This window comes from Rousettus aegyptiacus, unplaced genomic scaffold, assembly GCF_014176215.1.
Source record: "Rousettus aegyptiacus isolate mRouAeg1 unplaced genomic scaffold, mRouAeg1.p scaffold_m13_p_8, whole genome shotgun sequence".
NCBI classification, from domain to species: domain Eukaryota; kingdom Metazoa; phylum Chordata; class Mammalia; order Chiroptera; family Pteropodidae; genus Rousettus; species Rousettus aegyptiacus.
In genome coordinates, this window is record NW_023416311.1 from 52,549,929 (window position 1) to 52,560,391 (window position 10,463).

At 37.7% G+C, this 10,463-nt stretch overlaps 1 long non-coding RNA gene across 3 annotated transcripts in view; it reads right to left on the reverse strand.

The window, feature by feature from the left end:
- Window positions 1–10,463, reverse strand: part of LOC107504024 — a 46,978-nt gene that overhangs the window by 24,141 nt on the left and 12,374 nt on the right. For all 3 annotated transcript variants that reach the window (XR_001595357.2, XR_001595356.2, XR_001595358.2), the window contains one exon: window positions 7,376–7,528. This is a non-coding gene — a long non-coding RNA (uncharacterized LOC107504024). The remainder of the gene's footprint in view (window positions 1–7,375; window positions 7,529–10,463) is intronic.

The following is a 10,463-nucleotide window of genomic DNA, read 5'->3' on the forward strand; positions in this document are numbered from 1 at the left end:
GACAAATCTTGCTTCTCCCAAGATTATATGGCTATAAAATGTCATAACGACCCCCTGTATGAGTGATCACTACGTTCTTACCAAAGATATGCCCTTTGCTAGTCCCAGTTGGATCCCCAACTGCTAAACCTTCCTATCCTCACAACAGCAAGTAAAATCCCCAGTTAATGTCCACTTCTCCTAACCCTGCCTCAGAAACAGCAACCAACCAGAATGGATCTTGCCTTCCCCTACTCTCTCCTCAGAACCCTCCAGAAGTAGCCCAGCACTTACATACATGAGTCTCTGCTCCCTTTGTCCAGGGTGACACTGCACAGTTTTTCTGAGTATTCTCCCTTGTTGTGTATCAGTCAAGAAATCAGATTTTTTTCAGACTACAGACAGAAAGTCTAACATTTTCATGGTGCTAATACTCCCCGGAGGGGTGCTTTTAAGCTACCAACATGATGTCCCCGAACATAAGTTTCAGAAGAAACGAGCACAGTCAGAAATGGGTACGAGCTGGCTCCAACATATCGCTGCCCAGGTTACACTCTCAACAACCATAGAAGAGACATTTTCTAATCATCTTGTAGGTAAAGAAACTGAAGCTCAGAAAGTTTACACAAATTGTTGAAGGTCACACAGCTGGCAGCACAGCCGCCATTTAAATTTGTGTCATTCTGATTGAAAATACTATGATCTTCTAACTAATACCACATTAATATGTTACAATATTATCACCTTTTATAATAATTTCATGAGTATAGACCTTTTTAAAGACTGTGCATTACACGGTATGCATTTTACAATTTTTCTGTATATCTGTCACATACTTTATGGCAGCTATGTAACTTTAGGCAAAATTTTTTATCATCTTTAAGTCTCAGCTCCCTCATCTATAAAATAGGGACAAACGTAGTGTCTACTCAATAAAATTTGTTGTAAAGATTTCTAAAATTAATAAATGCAAACTGTTTAGTATAATGCTAATATATAGTAAGTACTTAATTAATGTTAGCTCTTAAATTATAATGCTGTACATGTAAACTGCTTGAATAAATGTCACCTTATGGGCATTAGACTTAATAAGACTCTATAATTCTCATTCAAATCACTTTCAGATTTTCATATATAGGTGAGATAATTTAAGATAAGCTTTTTATTTCTGTTTTCATAATTTCTGCTCTAGAAACCAAAACTTATTGGTTTAAAGCCGCAATGATGTACTATTTTTCACATTTCTGTGGGTTAATTGGGTGGTTCCATTCTAAGTAGTGAGTGTCAGCTGAGGTCTCTCATATGGCTACATTCAACTGGAAATCTGGCTGGAAAATTTTGGTTTTCTTCCAAGTGGCCACTGTCTCCTCATGGTGTCTCATCCTCCAGGATCATTCCACATGGTGTCTTCCTCTAGCAATATAGCCTAGACTTCCTTACGCTATGATACCTGGGTTCCAAGATGGAGTTTTCTGAGAAGACAACTTGAATATGCAAGCCCTCAACAAGCCTTGCTTGGTCACATTTGCTAATGTCCATTGACCATAACCAGTCATATGGCCAAGCCCAGAACTTTTGTGGAAGGGGGTAACAATTAGTATTGAGAGGCATAGTTTTGTAGTGACCCCCACCAGTGCACCAGTCTGCCACAGATTCCCATGCATATCCAAGTATAAACCTCTTTCAGAATTGATGAGAGAGGACTAATAACTGGTTTTATTGAGCGAAGTTTTAGTCCTGTGAGTAATGAAAGCAGAATTAAAACTGACTAAAAGTTCCTGTCAGTCTGATTCTCTGAGCCATATGTGCATGGCCTTACCATATGATGAAATTTAGAAATAATGGCAAAGTCATTTTAATGAGCTAGGAAAAAGTGAATGAATTATGATTCTATAAAATACTAATTTCAGTCTACCCCCTTAAAGACTGAAAAAAAGGTCACAGATTAGGATAATCATTCATCTAACAACACACATATAATATCATTATCATTAGGGTTGCCATTATAACCATCACATTTTTATTAACATATTCTCCCCAGAATTTCCATTTGAAAGCCAAAGGTAATTTTGTTTTGAAATCACTTCTGTGAATGGCTTCAGTACATATTTTGTTTCTGAAGTCTGCCTCTCATGATAAAAACTGGCCCGTTTCACTTTTTTCTTGTGTCTTCCCTCTGCATTTCTGAGGGTGACAAAGAAAAAGCCATATCCAAAAAAAAAATCTATTATTTTATGTCAACCAAAAGTATAAGCAGGATTTAATTACACTGCTCTAAAATATTCATTGCAAATATATAACTTACAGATATTTCATTTCCTATTTATGTGTGGTTCCCATACTTATACTATAAATATTTACAGTTAATTATGAAAAATTTCACACATTAATCCCAGTAGAATGAAAATATATTAATAAATTTACATTAATAAGTAATTCTTTGAAAAGTTACTTAGAAGTAAGAAAAAGAAGAATGCCATACAACTGTGAGAGCCAGAGGCTTAAGCTTTGGGGACTCTCATTTACCCAAGTCCCTTCCAAGGTCATGGTCACATAATTGTATGTTTTTGTAAAATTTACAAAATGAGGATATTTTATCTTATTATAGGACTTCTGTTTCTTTCCACTCTGAATCCCCTCCATCACATGTCCCCTCACATTGGGTGGCATTGGAGTGGCTGTGGCATTTTTAGACTAGAGTAAGGAAAATTAAGTCAGGGATACATTTAGTTTAGGTTTTATGGGATATATTTATACTGCTTACAGTCACATTCACGTATAGTGAATTATTACCAGTCACCTCAGTATGGGAAAGGCTTTCAGAAATACATCTGTTCAATAAACACTATGCACAATCACACCCTGTGGTCACAGGAAGGTGGGGGTCAAGGTCCCATCTCCAGCATCTGGCATGAAATTTTGTTGGTAGTGCAGGAGAGTCACAGTTTGAAATGTATAGTGTAAATCGACTTTTTATTCTGAAATGGTAATGAAAAATTTACACTATGGGAGGATAATATCAAGGTATATCAGGCAATTAATAAAAGTATATGTTTTCTTTTGTGTATTTTATGATGTTTACAGTATTTGTCAGCTTTAAACTTCTATAAATTGTTGTGATTCTTGTAATTCCTTTCCTCAACCTAAATATATACTCACTTTCATACCTAATTTGGTAGTAGTTCTTTTATCTTCTCCTAAGAAAGCTTCCCAAACTGTATAAGAAAACTTGGATCTGCTCCCAAAGGTAAGTAATGTCTGATACAGCAAAATCTTCTGTTTGAGGAGTTAGCTATTAGACAATGATAAAATCATGCTGAGCAAATGCTCTCCTTGATTCTGGATCTCAATTTTTCTCCTCTTTACCCACGAAGTCTGATTCATTCGTTTAGAATATGTGACTCTAGTCTCTCACTTTAAACTCTAACATATAGGATTATAGATGAATTTTGGCCAGAGGTAGACCATTAATCCTGACTGACTGATCGTGTGAGGGTTCTCAAAAGAAACAGAACCAACAGGATGGGCGGGGGCGGTGATTTATTTTAAGGAACGGGCTCACATACTTGTGGAGGCTGGCAAGCAGGAAGTCTGCAGGGGTTTGTTTTAGTGCCAATCCAGGCCTGCAGGCTGGTGACATAGGGAAGAGTTGATGCCGCACCTTGAGTCTGAAGGAAGACTGCACGCAGGATCTTCCTCTTCCTCAGGGAAGGCAGTCTTTTCTCTTTCATGGCTTTCAACTTTGATGGGATGAGGCCACCCACATTATGAAGAGCAGTCTATTTTACTCAAAGTCTACTGATTTAAATGTTAATCTCATTTAAAAAAAGACCTTCATGGCAACATCTAGACTAGTGTTTGATCAAATATCTGGGTACAGTGACATTGCCAAGTGGATGCATCCGATTAACCATCACATTGATGAGCACACTGTGAAGGCGGGAACCAGCATTGCTACATTTACCAAAGTCATGACACAGAAATATATATGTCATAGTCTATTCATTTGTGGAAGGGAAGGTTCTATGAAACTGAGTACCAAATTTAACAAAGAAGAGATCAGATAAAGTAATCAGAAGAACGCACAAGGGTCTGTCTGTAGATATAAAGCATAGAAAAGATGCTGAGATTTAGGCCAAGTTATGAGGTTGGCCCAATTCCTATGACCACCTCGAAAAAATAGACTACTTTAAATTATATTTCCTCCAATCCCTTAGAGAACTCCAGAAAAACACAGAGTTCACCATGTGAAGCAAGAGCACTCACAGTTCTAATATTCTATAGATCAATTTAATATTATTAAATAAAATTTAGAAAAGACAGGACAAGGAATATTGAAACAAGAAGATTTGATAACTCTATATTAGATGTTGGGGGCAAATGCTACCTTTGGCCTCAAGTTATCATCTAAAAAAGACAGCTTTAAGAAGCAAAGAAGGTTTAAAATCAGACACTTTTATAGTTCCCATTGTAGTTCAGAATTGCTGATTCTTTAAACAATGTTTCAAAGAACTTCTTGTGAAATGGCTTTTAACAAGTGCTAACAGAAATTAATCACAAAATAAGCTCCCCTTTTTATCTAAAACTTTAACATTTTAAAAATGGAGCTGTAGAGTAGAAAAAAAACTCTAAATAAATTTTATTAGATGGCATAGATTCTTAACATCCAGCTAACTGTAAATTAACACTCCAAATTCTAATATTCTTGTTAAGAGATTTACAAGCCTTTTAGTTCATGTTTTTTGTCTTTTATTTTTTTTCCTACAAATATCACACTTTTCATGCCACTGTGCAATTTAATAAGAATACGGCAGGGTCAAATTGCCTATTAAATCTAGCCTCTAAATAATGTTTTCTCCTGTTCATCTCTAACTTTATTCTCCTCTGCATTCTAGTAAAAGTCTGTCTGCACATCTCTTGCCTGTACTTTTATTCACTCTCCAATTTATATGTCCTATTTCTTTATTCTTATCCAAATATAATACCTCATTCAAAGATCAGAGCAAGTTTTGACCTCTTAATAAATATAAGGGCATAGAAGAGAAGCATCAAGACAATAAGGCATTAAAAATTTGTAGCAGTGGTTTTCATCCAATCCTCTTGAGAAACACTGGTTTTCCACATGCTGATCTGAGATATTCTAACTACTAAAGTCTTAATATTGAAAGTATTTTCCCATTCTTCATATTTAAAAATATAATTAGTAGATAAAATTTTCGATGCTAAAGAATGTCTATTTAAAGTAAAGAATTTCCATTTAAAGTAAAACTTTAGTGTCAACTAATACCCAACAGATGACAAAAAATGAATGTATTAATAAATGAATATTAATAAAAATTGAAAATTATTCATTTTATCTTCTAGTAGGTATTAGCAGTCACTAAATTTTACATGATCATTCTCACTTGAAAGGAATAAACCCATGTATATTAATACAACATTCTGATTATGGATTAGTTTATTTTGAGCTGGTTAGAAAGAAAAATTCTCTGATATCCCTATTAGCTAAAGTGCACTAACAAACTGAGTTTCTTTATCCCCAACAAAGTATTGCCTGAACTTTGGCATCACCAACAAAGTACTGCCATCATATGAGACCATGCAGAAACAGTCAGCCAACCCACTATCATCTCTTATTTTAGAAATGCAACACATATTATTTGTTTATCCAATTTTGAGTTCTTCAGATGCATGAACTATGACTTTCACTTCTTTTGTATCCTCCACACCATGAGTGGCTTATCGGAGATACTTAATAAATATTTATGACATTGTTATTTCTATCATTAAATAGCACCCTCCAATGTCAGAAGACCCAGCAGTCTTCACCCCACTACCCACATGCCCGAGTCTTCCCAGTACCAATCCCAGCTGCTAACTTTTGATCAAAGCCAAAGATTAATTAAAGACCAGTGTTTTGCTTTGTTTTGCTTTCCTCCAAGGTATCCAGTTTCTCTCCTCATTCTCAACTACTAAAAAAAGGAGGGGGGCGGTGAAAAAGACAACCTCACCCACTCCTTCCCTGGCAGCTAAAAACAGAAACCCAAAGGGTACGACTGGCTGAGAACAAGAACAGCAGCATCAACGACACTAACAATCATAATTTCCTTTATTAGGTGCTAAATTTGAGTCAGGCATTGTGCTACGCACTCTATATGGATCCTCTTATTTATTCCTCTTCATCTACCTACGAGGTAGGTTTTGTAACTGGATGACTGTTTTCAATAAAATCTAAAGCGGGTCTCACATAGAAGGGAGAGCTCTGGCTCCTGAAGAGGCCTTGCCCTCGGGAGGAGGAAGAAAGAGCAGCCTTGATAACTAAACCCCAGACAGATGAGAGGACGGCCCGGCTAGTGCCAGCAGGAAGATGCTGCCCAGGACCACGTGCTCTTCCCCCTTACCTTAGCACTACTCAGAGGACGAGGACGCTTTGTGTCCATGAAGAGAGGTGAGCTCTGAAAGGACTGAGCTTGTTTTCACCAACAGAGGGATCAGACATTCATAATAGAAATTAATTTCAGTTATGGAAAAATAAATGTGTATTTATTGTATTGCATATCTGAGTTTGTAGACCTAGATAATAATATCACCCCCGTGGTTCATGGGGGAAAAAATAAATGAGATTCAGACAGATTCAGACACCTGTCCAAGATCATACAGATATTTAGTGATGGTGTCTGGATTTGAAGCCACAAGTCTGAATCCAGAGTTCACTCTGTTGAGTATTAGATATATAAGTATGTTACAAATGTAATGGGAATAGTTTGACATTAAAGAGGTAACCTGCCTCGTTATTAATTTTTCCAGAAGTAATGTCCTTTCTATGTATCTCTGAGTGGGCAAGAAAAGACATAAATGTACCTGGATCGTAACACTGTCCTATAGAAATGTCATTCAAGCTAAGCAGATAATTTGCAATTTCTAGCAGCTACATTTAAAAAGTAAAAAGAAACATGTAAAATGAATTTTCATAATATATTTCTTTTAAAAAATATCCAAAATATTATTTCAACATGCAATCAATATTTTTAAATAGCAAATAAACTGCTTTACATTTTTTATACTTACTTTCAAAATCTGGTGTGTATTTTTTTAATTAAGGTATAATCAATATATTATATTAGTTTCAGGTATACAACATAATGATTTGATATTTGTATATATTACAAAATTATCACTATAATAAATCTGGTTAAAATCTGCCACCACACATGGTTACAAAACAACTTTTTTCTTATGATGAGTACTTTTAAGACCTACTCTCTTAACAGCTTTCAAATATGCAAGACAATATTATTAACTGTCGTCTCTGATGAGTATTTTTACACCGACACCGCACCTTAATTCAGATTATCCACATTCAAGTGCTTAACAGCCACATGTGTGAAGCGACTACCTTTTGGACCTTGCTGGTCTAGACAGAAGAGAGTAAAGTGGTGATTCAAATTCACAGCAAAGGTCAATTTATGACTTTGGCCCAGACACTCCTTTCAGCAAGTACTGCAGGAAGCAAAGTCCTTTCGTGTGTCTTTCCCAGAACTTCAACTTCCTATAAAAAAAGAAAAATCACAGATTTTTCAGGAGTCAAGCTTAGCATTCTTTTGGTAAGACAATTTTCATTTAAACCATTCTCTCACTTTTACTAACAGCTTTACTGAGGAAAATTTGGCATATAACAACTTACTTTAATGAGAAAAAAGTTTATTACACTTTTACTACATGTGCTGCACTGTCCTAGCTTTTATTAATAATCTCAGTTAAGTCTTAACGACCTAGAAGGTAGGTACTACCAGTATTATTTATCCCATTTCATGTAACAGGAAATTGAGGTTTAGAGGACTAAGTTTACTTGTCAACGTGATTCATTCAGCTAGAAAGTAGAGGCACCTGAATTCCAAATTAGGCAGGCTGTCTGTCCACTTAGACTGTCCTCAAGGCTACTCAACAGTTAACATCGGGAGGAGCTAGGTTTGTATTATTGCGCCATAAAATGCCAGAGGCAGAGATGAGAGGAGGTGCTAGGGGATTTCAAATAATTACCAAGAAAATTAAAAGAAACAAAAAGTCTTTATGCAGATTTCTGGTTAGTCAAACTAATCTCCCGTTAGAGTAAGCAGTTGCCTGCTTACTTGTATAATATAGGTCTTTGACTACTCAGTCTCTTCTATCTTTAATATTTGTAAACAATGAGCTTACAATAATTCTGCATAATGTTTGCTGAACACATTACAAAGTGGAAGTACTTTTTAAAACAAAATAATGAGAGCATCCAGTTTTTAGTATTATGTTCTCATGATAAGTACAAGAACCTTCGAAATGATACTCAGTTTCCATGAGATGTAGCAGTCTCCCCATCAAGAACAACTGCTGTAATATCTTAGAAGCCTGAGGACTATGAGCATTTTTCATTTAAAGATGTTCCTTTCCCTTAACCTAGCTACCACCATCCACTCTCACGTTTGTCACCGCTAATGAATATGGAAAGAACACCACTCAAGCCTAAATGGCATTCATCCTAGACTCAGACATGTCTGAGCATTTCTGGCTAACAGATGAATCAGAGCCACAAGGAATCTGTTTGGGGGTGGGGAGAAAAGGGCAAAGAAAGATCGAGAAGTGAAACTCACTGTATCTTCTAACAAAAATATCCTGTAAAGAGTGAGAGGAGTCATACTAAGCGAATGTGGTTCGTTTTGTTCTGTGACTTCCATGCATCCTCTCAGGAACCGCCCCCTCCCCCCCATCCTGCACCTTCCCTCCCTCCAGGGCCCTGGGCCAGGACCCGAGGGTTGAGGCCATTAACAGAAATGTAGGAGAGCTGCCTAGAACAAAGGTCTAAGCAATACTGGGCACCCAAATCAGTGCTGCTTCGGAACCACTGAAGGACGATAAAAACAAAGGGTAGGAATTTTCCCCACTTGGAGATGAAGCCAGCACAGGTTTGAGAAATCAGGGAGCAGAGCGAAGCCTCAGCATAACTAGAGCTCTGGCCTGCCAGCCGTGCCCAGGACATTTTCAGCCACAGTGACTTCGGCAGGCCTCAGCGTCTCAGTGGTAGCATCCTCAAGGCCACACATTCATCAGCAGCTTACACGCCCACAAATGAGCCACACCAGGCAGCCTGCATGTCTTCAGAGTCTGGTTAAAGGAAGGAAATGTTTGACTTCGTGATGGTGGAGAGAACTCAGTGTGAGCTCTTATGGGAATTGATGGAAACTCCTAATGTAGGGAGGAGGCAAGAGAAAGTGTTGAATCAAGTTGCATTCAGAGACTGCAATATGCTGATTAGCTCTGCAGCCTGGCCACAGGACACCTGCAGAACAAAGGAAGATTTCTGCTGAGATTGCCAACAACCCATTTCCCACACCTGTGAAAGGGGAAACAGGAAAAACAGAGTCTTTAAGTGGCTGCCCTACACAAAATAAAATCATTCATTCCCTAAGGCTAAAACCATGGGGAACCTACAGATTAAAGTCTGGGAACTGCCAGCAGGCCTTTCAGGCTACATACTCTTCCCCTTCCCCTTCCTCAGTGTATTCGCATATCAAAGGAAATGGGTAAACAAAGTCTTTAATTGTAACTCACAGGAACCAAAGCATGATATATAAACTGAATTCCCCAAACACTTAGGGTCCCACTCACTGTCTTTACTCTCAGTGTTTCTCTTGGTACTCTACTCTGTCTGCCTCTGAGAGACCACACATTGTGGAATGTTACCCCTTTTCTAATAAATTTTCCTTTCAACTTTAACTTTGGCGTGTGTGTTGAATTCTTTCTACATTCACCGCCATAGGACCCTCTTCTCTCAGTGCAGAGTTTGGTCTCCCCGCACTCGAAGAAATTTGTCCTGTCCTCCTGCATCGCTCCCAGAAATACCTGGGATGGGGATACCTGGAGGCAGCCGATGGTTCCACAAAGGCAAGTACAAGCAGAATTAGAAAAATAATCCACATGTTGTGAGACTAATTTAATTCCTAGCTTTGTGTGATCTAGGCATGGCTGATACAATCACTGTGCTATCCCACTACCATTACTCAATGATTGCTTAAATATTTTTTTCCTGATCTCAGAAAAGAAAAATTAATATGCCCGCGAAGGCCACCTTCACTGTGGGATACATCACAGTATTTGAGAGACACCAGGGACGAATCAGGGATTGCATCTGAAGACGCATCCTGCAGATACACCTCCTGACAATGGTGGAGTCCGGCCCTCCCTCTGAGCTGAGAAGGTAAATGCTAAATGAAAGGCTCCCCTTTAGTCATCGGAATGAGGGAGGAAGGGAGCAACGAGAATTGGTATTGTGGTAATTAACTATTATCAATACAGGTGAGAACAAATCTAAAGTTTAACAAGAATTTAATTGCTTTACCAAGTTTTTTTAATGTCTCGTGTTTGCTTTAATAGAAACTTGTGTCATTTCCTCAGTCCTATAACTGAGCAAGGAGTGAGTCACACGGTTTCGGAAATTCAAATCATGTTGA